Genomic DNA, 17,454 nt, shown 5'->3' on the forward strand with positions numbered 1-17,454 from the left:
ATCGGCCCAATATGGGAAACAGCTGTAGAACATTCCTTTAATGGGGTTTACAAGCCCCAAACTGAGCACAGGCAGAGGGAAAGGAGAGTTTTCCCTGCTTACAGGCAATCAGGCTGCTCACTTCCCTGCACAGCTGCCAGAACTGCCAAGCATGCAGACATACACCCACAGCTAAAGGAAACAAGCCCAACTATAAAGGAGGGGAACAGAGAGGGAAAGGGGGCAGAGAAGCCTGGGATCAAAGAGGGGCAACAGCCCCATACCAGGCTGCATCCGAGAAAGCAACAAGGAGACTCTAAGCCCTGGAGTTTAACGGCTGATAGACTCAGTTTAAGTTAAGAGTTTATGGACTGATCTAACTGCAGGTGAATTGAAGGGAACCAGTGAGGAAAAAGTTGGGACCCCTTAAGGAGACTGTGCCAAGAGCAGCTTGACACCTCCTCACACCAGATCACCACTCTAGCTCAGCTACACCATAAAGGAACCATACTATGGGATCAGAAAATACTTCACTCACGTTCATGCCTTGGGTTTTTTTTGTCCCCTCCGAAGGTCATTTCTGTGATGTGGATATTTGTCCAATAAGTGCCGGATGGGAACAACCAGCTCATTTCAAGTAGGCCATCAAACACCCTTAATGCTTTGCACTCGATACCAACCACTGAGCTAAATGTAAAAGGTGTATCCCATTATCCATCTGTTGTTTCTCATCATATCGTAAACTCTGTGGGAGCCAGGGCCATGGGCCCGGCCGCAAACATATTCGTGGGCCCCCATGGAGAATAATTGTAAAAGACAGGAAATCGACACAAAATCTCTACAAACCCAGACTGTAGACAAATAGGTTTAGCTTTGATTTAGCCACTGTCATCCATGTTTCATTTTTTATTCAGTCAGAATTCTTAGATAGTTTTATCATATTTGCTTTTTCTTTAACCATTTGATATGGTAATAACAGTATTACATAAACACAAAGCGTGTCACAGCTGCTATGAAAACCATTACTTCCTGACTTCTGTGTATGTAAAATTGTTAGCATAATACTACAATAAGCTATGAAGGCTAGTAAAGTTACCACTTGTGATCTTTGATGTGGGAAGGGGTTGGAAGGGTTGGGCCCCAGAGTGAGGGGCTGGCCAGGGGCAATGGGGCATGGCATGGCGGGAATGTTGCTCCCCAGAGTGAGAGGCCAGCAGGGGACAATGGGGCACAAGGTAGGGGGATCAGTCTCCGGTGTGAGGGGCCAGCCGGAGGCATTGGGGTATGGGACAGGGAGGGGGGTTGTCCCTGTAATTAGGGGCTGTCCAGGGATCAGGGCACAGCAGGGTCAAGATCCCTACTTCTCCTCTGGAGCCAGGGTGGGAGCCACGTTCTTGTCTCCTCGTCCCTTCCCACCCTCTGGTGGCGGATTGGGTTACTGAACCTGACCAGAAACTGTCAGGTCCCTCCATAGTCAATGCCTCCATCCCTTCCAGAGGTATGCAATTAACGCCATTAAAAAAATTAACATGTTAATTTTGTTGTCAGTTAATTGCAGGCGTTAACTGCAATTAATTGACAGCACTAATTGAAATGTATTGTGATTCGCAATATGTACACTTAAATATATATATATATAGTTGTTATGGGCCCCTTCCAAGTGTGAGCCTAGCACAACGGCGCCATTGGCGCCATAGTAAACCCAATACTGGTGGGACCAGAGAATGTCTTTTTGTTATGTGTGTACAGTGCTTAGCACAATAAGGCCCTGATCCTTTGAGGCCTCTGGGGCAGATCATCAATGGAGCTATTACAGTTTACACCACTGAAGTCTGCAGAGCTGTGACAATTTATACCAATTGAAGCTCTACCCTTCTAGGTGCTAACACAATACAAATATTAAATAACAATCTATCTCCTGAGTCTACTTGTCCACTTTGGTATTGTATTTATGTTCCCCAATTACTAGTTAATTAATGATTGATGATAGCTCCATCTACAACATATTCATCACTCATTTTTAAGAAAGAGAATATCCCTTTGTATCTACCATGTAAAAGAAGCAGCAATATACTTCCTCAGTGAGGTTATAGTTTCATCTGATGAGCTTGTTTTATATCCTGCATCATTCCACATAATCTATCTACCCCAGAATACATTTCCGAATTATATAGAAAACTCTTTTCATTAGTCAAGTACATAGGTCACAGTAGTTAACCAATCATTTTAAAAAGTCAAGGAAACGCTACCCCCGTCTATGAGCTTTAGCTATCAGATTCCTTTAAAAAAAGACTCACATGAGCAGAACATTGTTTTGCCACAAGCAGTTCATAAGTATCCTACATAATGAAGGACCCACTCATAAGCTTGTTAAGATGTGACAATTTCCTTTCTCAGGATATGATTTTCTTTGTAATGTGTTTCTAGGCTCTTGTGTAAGCAAATTACATTATTTTTCTTCATAGAGTGTTCTCTTTTTGAACCAAGTCTGATACACTACCTGAGTCTCATACACAATGAGGGATTTCAGCTAGTCAGTCACAGACCATGGACAGACTTAGATATTCACTGTTATTGTATCCTTTGGAAACTGTTCATTTTCCTGAGAGCATTAACTATGACGAGAAAGCATAGGGGGCTGATTTTCTTGCTTTTGCTAATAAGACTCATCTTTCCATTTTTTTCCTCAGACATTTCATAGATTTTAAACTCATAGACTTTAAGGTCAGAAGGGACCAATATGATCATCCAGTCTAACCTCCTGCACAACGCAGGCCACAGAACTTCGCTCACCCACCTTGGCCAAAATTAAATTAATCATCGTTCCCCCCAATCCCTCTCCATTCTCCACAGTTTATGGCATTCCCATCCTCCCTGACACTTAGGCCTATAACCTGGGTTCTTCAATTCTCTCTCATTCTAACCCATCAGGGCCACACCATACTACATACTGTAAAAAACACTTAGCCCTGGTCTACTGAAAAGCTAGGTCAATGGAAGCCACCTTCCATCGACCACATAATGTATGCATCTCCACTGCCAGGTCCCTTCTGCTGACCTAACTCGCCGAAAACATCGACTTAATTAATCCACCTATGCGAGAGGTGTAACTCTAAAGTCAAAGTTGATGGGTCGACTGAGAGGCAGTGTAGGCAAAGCATTGCGTAAATTGACATTATTGCTTCCAGGAGGTGTCTCACGATGCTCTGCTGTGACAGTTCTGGAGATGGTTTTCAACTCCACTGCACAGCAGCCATGTAAAAAAGCCAGGAAAAAGCCCCTCCCCTGGTCAAGCCTTGGGAAATTTTGAATTCCCATTTCCTGTTTGTTCACCGTGGAGAGCTTGCCAGCCCAGCTGATCATGGCGACTGAACATCACAAACGTGCTGTAGCCTGGAGTAGACCTGAGGTGTTGGATCTTCTGTAGGGAGAAGAATCTGTTCAGGCACAGCTCTGATCCAGCAGAAAAAATATAGATATCTATGAAAAGATCTTGTGGGGCCTTGTGGAGAAGGGGTACAACAGGGACATAGAGAAGTGCCATGTGAAAATCAAAGAATTTAGGCAGGTGTACCAAAAGAAACGAGAGGTGACCAATCATTCTGGTTCAGCACCAAAAACATGCCGCTTCTCGATGAGCTGCATGTGATTCTCGGCAGCCGCATCATCACTTCCCCAGATACAGTGTGGATACCTGCACAGGGATGGCCCGAGAATCTTCCATGGATATCTCCAGGAAACTTTCATGGAGGTACTGTGCAATCCTTTGCAGAAGGTTTCTGGGGAGGGCTGCCTTATTTCTTCCACTACATTAGGACATTTTCCCATGCCATTCTGTTGTTAAATCTGCTGCCATCATCGTGGAACACAGCATAGCAGCATAAGGACCAGGTCTGTACCCAGACGCTTGCAGCATCTGCTCCCTTTCCACTTGTGTTACCCTCAGAAGACTAATATCGCATATGGTCATCTAGGGGACATGGTGGAAGTTTTCATTCCACGTGCTCATGCTGCAAACAATAGTGTGTGTGATCCCCCACCCGGGGCGGTTTCTGGGTCCCTCAACCACAGTTTCCCTAACACGAGCTTATTTTGGATGACAGGGATCTGGCCATGGGTGTCAATGTATTTTCTCCATGCTGCCTTTCCCAACCCCACCCCACCCCATCCCAAAAGGTACCTTGGAGAAAAAATGCATTTTGAGCAGCTTAATGCTCATGCCTAGTCATGTTGCTGGGGGAAGGGTGGTGCTGTGGTCCTGACAACGATTTCCCAAAACTGGAACCACTAGCCCCTTACTCACCATGGCTGGAACACCAAACTGGCTTGTGAAATAGGTAGGGATTGTGATTTAGTTCTCCCGTGGACCTGAGAATAATAAGGGAAGTGATTTTTACATAGCAATCTTGCATTTCACCAATGGGATGCACTAACAATGGTTACCTTGCGCTTTGCATGCCTTACAGTGGAAAGTGTGGCCTTCAATGGATCCTCCACTCCTGCAGAGAGGCTGGTGATGATTAGAAGGTGGAAAAAGAGAACTCTGGATGACATGTTCAATGAGATAATAAATGCCTCCGTGGCAGCTGACATGGAGCTAAGAGCCTGGAGGATTTAATTGTCCAAAAAACTGGACATGGATATGGAAAGCAGAAGAGCAGCCCAGGAGCATGAGCATGCCATGCGGGACAAGATGCTGCAGATAACGAGGGATCAATCAGACACGTTGAGGCATTTGGTGAGAACAGAAGCAGCAGAATAGACTCCCTCTGCAGCCCCTGCAGAACTGCCAGCAACAGACGCCCTGTTCCCAAGCCCCCACACCCAAGCATTCCAGGAGGAGGGTGAGCAGGGTGCAGTATGTGATCCATTCAACACTAGGGGAGGGTAGTAAGAAGAGAAGGCAGCCATTCTAAGACTTTTCAATGTGCAGGTTTCTGTACTTGCACAGACAAGTTGCATTTGTTTCTCCCCTCCCACTTCTACTACAGCAGTTGTTCAAAGTTAAATTATTTTCCTTTCCCTTTTCTGTTAGGTTTGTGCAATGAAAGTCATTGTTTCTGTATTGAAGTACTCTATTTTTTACAATCATGGGGGTTGTGGGGGAAGGAGAGGTGCAGGGACACTGATGGAATGGAGGAGATGGTATGGACAGATAAGTAGCACACATCACTGTGGCTCACTAAGGAACTGAGTTTTCAATGCCTCCCTGAGACACGGAGCTTCTCGTTGGGCTCTCAGCATTGCATTGGTATGTGGCTGCTCAGTTTGTGGCCAGCTATCTGCCTCTACAACCCAACCCAGCGTAAACGTCTCTCCCTTTGTCTCGCAGACATGATGGAGCACATAGCAGGAAGAGATAACAATGGGGATATTGGTTTCACTGAGGACTACTCTCATGGGTAAACTGCACTAGCAACCCTTTAAATACCCAAAGACACATTCCACCACCATTCTGCACTTGCTCAGCCTACTATTGAACTGCTCCTTATCGCTGTCCAGGTGTCCAGTGTCCGGCTTCATGAGCCATGGGATAGGCTGGGTCTCCCAGGATCACTATTGGCATTTCAATTACATCAATGGTTATTTTTTGGTCTGGAAAGAAAAGTCCCTGCTTGCAGCTTTCTGAACAGACCTAAATTCCTAAAGATGCACGTGTCATGCACCTTTCCCGGCCACCCCACGTTGAAGTCTGTGAAACGCCCCCTGTGATTCACCAGTGCTTTTAACACCATGGAAAAGTATCCCTTTCGGTTTATATGCCCTTTGGCAAGGAGATCTGGTGCTAAGATAGGGATGTGCATGCCATCTATGGAACCCCATCGTGGCAAACCCATCCACTATGTCCTGCATGTTTCCCACACTCACTACCCTTCTTAGCAGAAGTCTATTAATGGCCCTGCATACTTGTATCACAGCGGCTCCCACGGTGGATTTGCCAACTCCAAATTGATACCCAACTGACCGGTAGCAGTCTGGTGTTGCTAGCTTCCACAGAGTGATGGCCACTCGCTTCTCCACTGTCAGAGCAGGTCTCATGTTAGCATTATATTATCATTATATTATCTCACATACTATGTTATTCGGTGCTTTGTCCAGACCACTCTTCTATGACCCAAGTGACGGGGGTTCCATCCTTGGCAGGCTGTGCCTCACTCCAATCCCTTTTCTTGTAAGGATTTTTCCTAATAGAACAGTCAAGGCTGGAGCCAGATGTTTAGGGTCTGGGACAAATTTTCAAAGTACACACAGAGAGACATCCTGCAGCCTGGCCTCTCGCAGTGTGCCCATTCTCCAGTCATTGCGCTCACATCGTCCTCCAGTGTTCCCCCATCGACCGCCCTTCCTCTCTGTCCCACTTCAACTATCCCCTTTGCTGTTTTAGCCTCTCCTTCGCTCAGTCACCCATACTGGCGCCACACTCAGCAGGCCCCCCATCACCAGGCCCATACTTCCACCCACTTCCCAACCCCAGTTCACAACCCCATGTGTTGAAGCTCTGGAGGCCTGAGGAGGATCTGCTGGTAGCAGTGTGATAAGTGGTCAGCACAACTGTTGCTTGCTGTACTGATTGTGGACCAGCTCCCTGCAGCAGAGATGCACTCAAGTGCAGTTCCTGCCAGCAACCAGGAACGCAATGAACTACCATTAAATAGCTCAGCACAGCAGCACTAGAGGTGATTGAACTGGCCAAAGGGCAGCACCACCGACCTGGTAAAGGACAAAGCCTGTGCCCCCAACTGAAGCCCAATCCCAGTCCAGCTGCCTTGGCTGTCTCCCCACCCCAAGAAGACAATTCAGCCCAAAAGTGAAACCTTTGGAAAATCAAGGGTTTTCAATGATGCTGGGGCAAGAAGAGCTGTAGTAGCTCCTTCAGCTCTGCAGCAGGGAATAGTCAGTGATCCACACAGAGGCAGATACACTGGCTGTACTCCCACTTCTCCCTGGGACACCTTTGCCCCATCCCCAAACTCCTCACAAATTAGGGTGCAGGGAGCACTCCCAGAGCATATAGCAGCTCTGTGGCCCAGTGTGTGCAGGGTGCACACTCCCTACCTTGGACCCCAGAATAGCTGTTTCCCTGCCCTCATACCAGCTCATAATGGCCCTAAAGGGACTCTCACACCAGCTGAGGATCACCACGGAGTACCACATTCTAGCCCCACCCCCTCCATCCCTGATGCGCTCCCTCTGCCAGGCGCAGAAGAGGTGGTAAAAGGCCAGCTATGCTGGCTCTACACCCATCAGAAATTCCCCCAGAGAGGGTGAATCCCTAGCTGCCTATTTAGAGCAGCTTTACAGCCCCTTTGCAACATTGCCAAATCAGAGGTGGCTTTTTAAACCATCTCTTTTTTTCCCTTGTACCAATTTTCTAAATCCCTATAAGCTTTTATACATGTCTTTTGTTTTCCAAAGCTACACTAATTATTATTATTAACAGAATTTCTTTAAGCATTAACCAATGTTCGAAGCTTTCAGCAGGCAACAATATGGAAAAAAACCAAGCTAGCAAAAATGGAAACTTTCAGTATTCAGCTCAAAGCTTTCCCGGCAAACAGCCCTGCATTCACAACCTAGCGCTCACAAGGCATTTTATAATAGAACCACTTTGCATGCATCACACACTCCTGTAGTGCAGCAGTCCCTATATGAATGCCAGCACAGTACATTAGCAAAGGCTATCTTTGATGCCAGAATTTTTAAAGTTATACAATAATATTTTGACAGCCATCCAATCAGTATACGTAGTAATATCAGAGGCATTAGCATTTTGTTAAGGAGACAATGTTAATCCAGAAAGAAACCTGAACAAACCTAAAACTATAACCAGAACAAAACTAGATTCAAGCCTGAATTTTCTGGTATTAACTATTCACCATCCTGCACTCAGCCAGAATTACCTGTAAACTATCCCCATTTCACCCTAATCTCCAACAAGCTGTTAGCAAATTGGACTCATTTGTAACAAATTGCATAGTCTAAACCAACCCAAATCAGTCCAGAACCATGTCCAAGCAGCCAAAACCAAGCCAGAGAATAACCCTGTTTACAGTAGACTAAAATCAGTATTGATTTTGAAAATAGAACATGAGTTGAAGCTAAATTCTATGAGTGTATCAAGCTCATGCAATAGGCAAGAAACAAAAGGGAGTAAATGAAAATCGTTATTGCTATTGGGAATAGTTCAGGCTTTATTCCAGTAGCATGGAAATAGCCCAGGTTGATGGAGGTAGTGGTCTGCAGTAGTGGAGGGTGAACCTGGGTTATTCTGTAGCATTAGGGAGGGATTCTCATTCTTTTCTAGTAAGGAATGACTTCAGGTGGTGCAGATTGGTTCTACCATGTTTATAGAAAATTTCTGGGATGTTTTCTGAATTTTCAAGGTTGTCTTGGCTTGTTCAGGAGGTTGAATGGGGACTTCTTTAAATTCTAGCATGCTGGGTTGGCTCCACATGGATCGTGGCCTACTGAAGTTGCTTTTACCTAAAAAAGTTTGTAGTAGGAGCACAATTTCAAAAGAGAGGACTCACCTCCTTAGACTGTCTCGCTGCTGACCAGTTGGAAGAGTCTCTTGGAGCTCTAGGATGTGCCCTGATCAATATGTACAATCAATAATTATAACCATTATAGGAGGAGCAAGAATAGCAATTCATCGCTCTCCCAAAATGTCTCATCTCAATCATGGAAAGATTGCCTCACTTGAGTATTTCCAAAGATATTGCAAGCATGTTCAAAAAAGATACCCTTCAGTTATTCATTATTGTCAGTGAAATATTTCATTTTGTCTAGATTTTGGGGTCACCCGATCTTTTCGGGACATTATTGTACCTGAGGTTTGTAGCTACATTTAATGTCCCTAATTAGCCTTTGGACACAGAGACAGCTAACACCAACACAACCCAGTAGATTCCACAAAAAGAATTACTTTTATTGCAGCTTATTCAGGGTGCATGCATTACACCTGAATTGACCCAGTTACACTTCCTGGCATGTGCCAGTACTGGATATTTTAAGGCTTTGTCCCCCAGTACTACATATCAAGAGCAGGCCTTAACCACTGCAATTTTACCACTAAAAAGTTTTTATAAATGTGCTATACTACTTTTGATGGCCAAAGTTAACTCAGTATTCATATCTTTGCATGACAAAGAATACTATGCTTCTAAGTTCTGTGGCCTGGAAAGCATTTCAGATACGGTGTCTAAGCACGCATCCGTCCCAAACAAACCTGACCAACATATTATGATCTAGCAGTGGCTACATGTTTCAGAACTCGTTGATTTAACAAAGAGTGATCTATTTCTCAGGTGGATGAACTCACGCAACTATTGTCTCACATGAAGGAAACTATGAAGAACCACCACACTGCACATGAGAACAATTCTAGATTCAATCCTCTAAGAGTGCAGTCCTTAGGACAATTTATTAAACTTTACAATAAGAATGTAAAATGGACATGCTGTGTCAGACCAATGGTCCATCCAGCCCAGTGTCCTGTCTTCTGACAGAGGCCAGTGCCAGATGCTTCAAAGGGAATAAACAGAACAGGGCAAATATTGAGTGATCCATCCCCCTTCATTCAGCCCCAGCTCCTGGCAGTCAGAGGTTTAGGGACACCCAGAGCATGGGGTTGCATCCTGGACCATCTTGGATAATTGCCATTTATGGACCTATCCTCCATGAACGTATCTAATTTTTTTTTAACCCAGTTATAACTTTGGCCTGGCAATCAGTTCCATGGGTTGACTGTGCATTGTGTGAAGAAGTACTTTCTTATTTTTGAACTTGCTGCCTATTAATTTCATTGGGTGACTCCTGGTTCTTGTATTACATGAAGGGGTAAATAAAACTTCCTTACTCACTTTGGCCACACCATTCATAATTTTACAGACCTTCGTCACATCCCCATTTAGTTGTTTCTTTTCTAATAGTATGTCTACGCTATCGATACAGTGGGATCGATTAAGTGGCTGTGGAGACCTGCTCAGTCCATCCTGAAAGTGCTCTCCGGTCAGTGCTATTAATTCACTCCCCTGAAAGGAGTAAGGCTGCATCGACCGGAGGGCATCTCCCATCAACGCAGCGCAGTGGAGAGGTCATTACGTAGCTTGCGTATCGCCTGTCAACTGCCAGAGGCCGTGTAGACCAGGCTGAAGATGAACAGACCCAGTCTATTTAATTTCTTCTTGTATGGAACTTTTCCACACCCTCAAAATTTCTGTGGCCCTTTTCTGTGCCTTTTCCAATTCTTATATCTCTGTTTTGAGCTGACAGACCAGAACTGAACACAGTATTGAAGGTGTGGATGTACCATGGATTTATACAGTGGCATTATGATATTTTCTTTCTTATCTATCCCATTCCTAATGGTTCCTAACATTCTATTAGCTTTTTTAACCATCGCTGCACACTGAGCAAATTGTACACCAAGACTCCACAATCTTTCTCGAGTGGTAACAGCTAACTCACAACCCATCATTTTGTATGTATAGTTGGGTTATTCTTTCCAATATGCATTACTTTGCATTTATCAACACTAAATTTCATCTGCCATTTTGTCACCCTGGCACTCTGTTTTGTGAGATCTCTTTGTAACCTTTCACAGTCAGCTTTACACTTAACTATCTTGAATAGTTTTGCATCATTTGCAAGTTTGGCCACCTCACTGTTTACCCTTTTTTCCACATCATTTATGAATATTTTTAACAGCACAGGCCCCAGTCCAGAGCCTTGGGGGATCCTGCTATTTACCTGTTTCCATTGTGAAAACTGACCCTTTGTTTCTACCCTTTGTTTTTATCTTTAACCAGTCTTATCTTTTAACTGATCCATGAGAGGACCTTGCCTCTTAACCCAGAACTGCTTATTTTGCATAAGAGCCTTTGGTGTGGGAGCTTATCAAAGGCTTTCTGAAAGTTCAAGTACATTATATCCACTGGATCACCCTTGTCCACGTGCTTGTTGACACCCTCAAAAATGCTAATAGATTGGTAAGGCATGATTTCCCTTTACAAAAGCAATGTTGATTCTTCCCCAGCATATCATGTTTATCTATGTGTCTGATAATTCTGTTCTTTAATATCAGTTCAATCAATTTGCCTGGTACTGTAGTTAGGCTTACTGGCCAGTAATTGCCAGGACCGCCTCTGGAGCTTTTTAAAAAAAATCAGTCCTATATTAGCTACCTTCCAGTAATGTGGTAAAGAAACTGATATAAGGGGTAGGTTAGTAGTAATGCAAATTCATATTTGAGTTCCTTCAGAATTCTTCGTTGAATACCATCTAGTACTGGTGACGTATTACTGTTTAATTTAGCAATTTGTTCCAAAGCCTTCTCTATTGACACCTCAATCTGGCACAGTTCCTCAGATTTGGCACCAAAACAGAATGGCTGAAGTGTGGGAAACTCCCTCAGATCCTCTACAGTGAAGATCAATGAAAAGAATTAATTTAGCTTCACCACTTGTCTAATTTAAGCACTGCTTTAGCACCTTGATGGTCTAGTGGCTCTGCTGGTTGTTTGGGAGGCTTATTGTTTCTGGTGTACTTAAAAAAAAATTGCTATTAATTTTTATGTCTTTTGGTAGTTGCTCTTCAAATTATTTTTTGGCCTGATTAATTATACTTTTATATTTAACTTGCCAGAGTTTACACTCCTTGCTATTATTGTCCTCAGTAAGATTTGACTTCCAATTTTTAAAGCACATCTTTTTGCCTCAACTTCCTCTCTTATTCAGCTATTTAGCCATGGAGGCAATTTTTTGGTCCTCTTACTGTTTTTTTTCCCTTTGGGATATACATTTAGTTTTACTCTCTGTTATGGTGTTTTTAAATAGATTCCATGCAGTTTGCAGGCATTTCACTCTTCTGACTGGTCCTTTTAATTTCCTCTTAACTAGCACTAGCTTCCTCATTATTGTGTAGTTTCCTTTTTTGAAGCTAAATGCTACCATGGTAGGTTTCTTTGGTATTTTCCCTCCCTAAAAGGATGTTAAATTTAATTGCATTATGGTCATTACTACTGAATGGTTCAGCTATTATCCATTTCTTGGACTTTATATATTGGACTATATTCACTTACTCCTTTTCTCCACTTAGGAGTAAATCAAGAAATGCCTCTCCCCCTGTGGGATTACAGCCCTAGCTGCAGTCAATCAATGGTGTCTAGAAATATCTCTGCATACTGTCCTCTAGTGACATATTCCCCGTCAATATGGAGATAATCTAAATCTCCCATTATCAGGTGTTCTGTTTCTGTAGCCTCTCTAATATCTCTGATAATTTCACAATCACTGTCACCATCCTGGTTAATTAGTCAGAAGTATATTCCTACTGCTAGACTCTAATCATTCCAGCATGGACTTTCTGTCCATAGCAATTCTATGGTACACTTGGATTTATTTAAGATTTTAACTATGCTTATTTCTATGCTTTCTTTCACCAATAGTGCCATTCCCCAACCAGTGTGACCTACTCTGTCATCATTGTATATTTTGTACGCTGTTATCACCATACCCCATTGACTATTGTTGTTCCACCAAGTTTCTGTGATGCCTATTATATCAATATCCTCATTTAATACCAGGCACTCAAGTTCATCCAGCTTTGTATTTAGACTTCTAGGATGTGTATAGAAGCACTTATAAAATGTCAATATTTAGTTGTGGGTCTTCACGTGATGTCATGGAACAGGAATCTTTTTCATTTGACTGTTTCTCTTCAGTTCCTGCCTAACTTTATCAACTTCTATCCTTTCCTCTTTACTAGGACATAGAGTATTCTCTTTAATAAATCCTCCACTAAAGGATGCCTCTGTCTGAACCATGTGCTCCTTCACACGTGCCAGCTTTCCCCCTCCCTTAGTTTAAAAAATCCTCTAAGACCTTTTTAATTTTACATGCCAGCAATCTGGTTCCATTTTGTTTAGGTGGAGCCCTTCCTTCATCAATAGGCTCCCCATTTCCCAAAAGGTTCTCCAGTTCCTAATAATCCTAAATCCCTCCTCCCAACACCATCATCTCATCCACACTTTGAGACCCTGAAGTTCTGGCTGTCTAACTGGCCCTGCACATGGAACTAGAAATATTTGACAGAATGCTACCATGGAGTTCCTGAACTTCTAATCTCTTATCTAGCAGCCTAAATTTGGCCTCCAGGACCTCATTTCTACCTTTCCCTATGTCATTGTTAGCTCACATGTATCTTGACCACTGCACATACATCTATCTAGCTGTCTCAAGAGATTGGAACCTTTGCACCTGGAAGGCAATTCACCATGCGATTCTCCTGGTCATCACAAATTCAACTATCTATATTTCTAATAATTGAATCTCCCATTACTATTAACTGTCTATCCCTTCAGGGAAGGGGTCTGCCTGAAGGAAGATTGTCAGTGTGAGAGGATACCATGACATCATCTGGAAGAAGGGTCCCAACTATGTGATTGTTTGCCCGTGCTCCAACTTAATGTTCTCCTTCCATGAGACATTCATCCTCCTCAACAGCACAAAGGTTGTCAGACTGGGGGAAGGACCACTCTACTGTGTTCCAGAAAGACTTGTCTAAGTATCTCTGTCTCCCTTAGTGACTCCAGTTCAGCCTTGAAGGCCACAAGTTGCTTGTACCAAATGCGCTTATATGCCACCTGCCAACAAGGCAGGTAATCATACATGTGGCATTCAGTGCAATAAACTATGTAGCCCCCACTCCACTGCTGGACTTCTGTCTGCATTATTTTTATCCTTGCATGGGGTTTTTGTTTGCTTGCTTGCTTGCTTGTTTGTATTTTGGAGGCAGTTATAGGCCTAAATTTAGAATATGTTTGTTAGGTGTACCTGACTCTCATGCTCCTTCTCCAAAATCCATCACAAAACTCCCATGTTTGCTTCTCCTGTTCACTAGTTTCTCTGGTCACTTCGGAGCGGGCTTTTAAAATTCCTGTTCTCCCTGAATTAGCCCTGCCCCTTTGTCCAGGGATCCTAAAGAGATTAAGGATCAAAAGATAGCAGGTTAAAGCTCCTTAGTAAAGCCACTTGTCTAGCAGGCTGCCTGGCTCAGCACACAATCCCCAAAACAGACAAGAAAGCACATGGCAACAACCTAACAGACAAACTAACTAACAGACAAACTCTCCCTAAGGATCACGTAGTCTCTCCAGTTTAACATTTGTATTAAACTGAAAAAAAAAAAAAAAAAATACTAGAGAGTTGCCTGCAGTAGGAGCCTGAGTTCAAATGCTTCTGTTTCAACTGAAAATGAAATTGCTAGTTTGAAAAGATTCCCTGGGGATTTATTCCCAAGATAGCAGCCTGGATTTCATAGCTCCCGGAGAATTTTGCAAAATATCCCACAGGACCATGAAATTATTAAAGTGATGACAGTATATGTATGACACCACTCCACACTTAAATTTACATCCTTATTTTTCTGATTCAATTGTCCAATGACTTTTTCATGTGAAATAATGTTTTTATATTATTTATTTTGATTTGTAAATCAGCATATAAAAATCACCCAAGCAAATGCTGTGGATTCCCTAATGGCAAGTAAAATGGGCAACATTACAAACTCCATTGTAATAAAATCCTATCACATAACAGACTGCTCCCATGCCCGCAATATTTCACCAATCTTAACTACAGCTGGGGGAAAAAATGTTTTGTTGACCAAATCAACCTTTTCCAGGATGAAAACATTTTAAAAAGTGGAGAGTGGGGAAACTTTTAAAAAATACCTGAAAAACTGAAGGTAATTTTTTCACTAAATATTGACTAAATTAATGAACAATTTTAACAAAATGAAAAATGTTTCTTTCTAGTTTTTCTTTGTAAAAACGTCGTCCTATTGAGTTTTTATCAACCTTACCTTCAGCATACTCTGCAACTAGTGAGATCCTCTCCCCCTTTATTTACACCCTCAATCCCAGTTCCCAAACAAGACCATCACCCTACCTCCTTCTCCATTCCCTGGTGGGGAAGGAAGAAAGGAGAAGGATGAGGTGCCATGCTTTCAGAAGGCTAACAAATCCTGAGTGTGGTGGGTCAAGGAGAGGAGCAAATTCCAAAGCTGTGGGCCTTCCTGGAAAACATTACACCAACAGTCCCTCTTTTATACTGAGCTCCAGTAGGTTTGTTAATAACTATTTATTTAATGTTTATCATTAGCTTTGAAAGGTCCCTATCTAATCTCATCTAGCTATCTACTACGTGGCTTTGCTGAAATTCCACAATCCAGACATGCAGAATTAGCACCTCATCTTCTGGAAAATAAAACCAAAAAAAGGCAGATACTTATGTGAGTAAACAGAGCTAGTTGCACTAGCTGGGATAATATCCTAATGGTATGTGTTTCCATGATTCAGGGCCCAAACTCATTGCCAAAAGATGTTATGAAGCAATTTTCCCTATGGCACACTAGTGAATAATTCAGGGCCAGGAGGATCATCATCTTCTGGAATATCAGGGCATTAGACACTGTCAGAAACAGGATACTGCACTAGCTGGACCTTTGAACTGTTTCACAGTGGAAGTGTTCCTATGCTCCTAGTAACTGGGGTAGGTAGCTAGAAGGATCATGTGTTGTTGGGTTTTTTCCTAAAACAAAGATAGGAAAGCCACTGGCACTTGGCCTTTAGTGTTTATCGGACCGCAAAACTTCAGACAATGTGAAACGAGAATATACCATCATCACTTTCCGACAGGCTCCGTTAGAAAGCAAGACCTAATGTTGGAGGAAAAGAGAAAGTGAGGGAGGAAAATGCTTTATACTAGGTTTGGGCTAACATTATTTACTAATCATTAATTGTGGTTCAGTAAAAGCATTTTGATTCATGCACACAATTACATGTGGCAGAGAAGCCATCAACTGGCTGCACTTATGCATCTGGAACATGAACGATTTCTTCCTCTGTTCTGTTTGCTCTTGCAGTGTTTCTTGATGCTATTCTAGCTAAAAAAAGGCTTTTGTCAAATGTCTTGATTCTCTCTCCAACCATTCCCATCCTATTCTGACTGTGAAGCGGCCTGTCCACAACAGAGCTAGTGCCGCTCCAATGCCCAAGGGCAGGATTTGTGGTCCTCACACAAGATTCAGTACTCTTTCCCCCCATGCACCATGGAGAATAGCGCTACCATAGTTCACTATGCTCTAGCATGCAAGAGAGGGGAGGGTTGGCCCATGGAGTTGCAATCATGAAGAGCCACCTGTCATTCACTCCTACTGGAGTTGGTCGCTTCTGCAGTAGCAGCCAAAGAGTGGTTTCACTGCTGCTCCACGAGCAGGTGTAGGATACTTTCGTACCCTGTCCCCAGGGAAATCACAGGCTGTCAACTGATGCCAGGATCTGGCCCCAAAGTATTATTCCTGTATTAATCATACAGCACACACTATGAATACTTTACATGGTTTTTAACGAAGCCAAAAAATCATGGAAATTTAAGATGGAAAATAACTATTGGGGTACCTTGTCTAACTCCTTGCCAATACAGGATTGTTCCCTCCTGTAATTTACAGTGAGTACGTTTAAATTATTCAGGAGACTGGGCTTCAGGTCAGAGGTTATTCCAAGCTCCAATGAGCTTCACTGTTAGGATGGCTTTTTTGTGGTATTCAGCCTTAAATTTTGCTTGGCACAACCACTGCTAGTTATACCACACTAGACCAACATAAGCAATTCCTTCCCATCCAGATGTTTCTGCTTTCTTCAAGTATTTCAACACTCTTATAATGCAGAGGCAACATGCTAATTTACAAGAAAAGGCCAGTGTTCCTAGATACTAAAGTGGGTACAATTAAAGATTAGATTGTAGTGATGCACTCTGCATGGCATAGGGTAATGCAGTGAAATTGTTTAGAGGAAGGAATCAGAACAGAATGGTTCCAGTAGGCCACCCAGGCGGAATTCGAGTTGTTGTTTGCATCCCTAAATCAGTAAATAGGTTGGGATTAGGTTATCTGAGAGATCACCTCCCTCCCTATGCCATGCTGCAACAGCTGAGATCAGCGCTATCCTCTTTAGTATACACAAGAAGCAAGGTGTTCGCTATGAGGGGTCCTGTACTGTGGAATGTATTCTCTTCTTGGACCACTAGAGCCCAGCTTTATTAACCTTCTATGTAGGCTACAAAGCCTGTCTTTTTTAACTTGGGTTTCTGGAGAGTGAGGGCTGACAGGTTTGGCAGAAATTCATGTATGGGAAATCCTTTAACAGCGTGTGTCTGAATTTATGCCCAGAACACAGGATAGCCCAGACAGAGTTTTTTATAAATATAATCAATAAGGACTAGATGGTATCTCAAGGAAACAGGCCATAGTAATTCATGGGTGCTGGTCGCGACACCATTCCAAGAGCATCCCTCTCTGCGTGCTCCTAGGTATCAGTCACTTACTATTAGCCTTTGTCAGAGTAAATTACTACCGCACTCTGTACTGGCTCAGTTGTGCTGGATAGCAAATGGGAGGACGGTGCCCCGAGGA

The sequence above is a fragment of the Emydura macquarii genome, unplaced genomic scaffold, assembly GCF_026122565.2.
Source record: "Emydura macquarii macquarii isolate MOO-44397 ecotype Brisbane River unplaced genomic scaffold, CSIRO-AGI_Emac_v2 contig_1027, whole genome shotgun sequence".
Lineage (NCBI taxonomy): Eukaryota > Metazoa > Chordata > Testudines > Chelidae > Emydura > Emydura macquarii.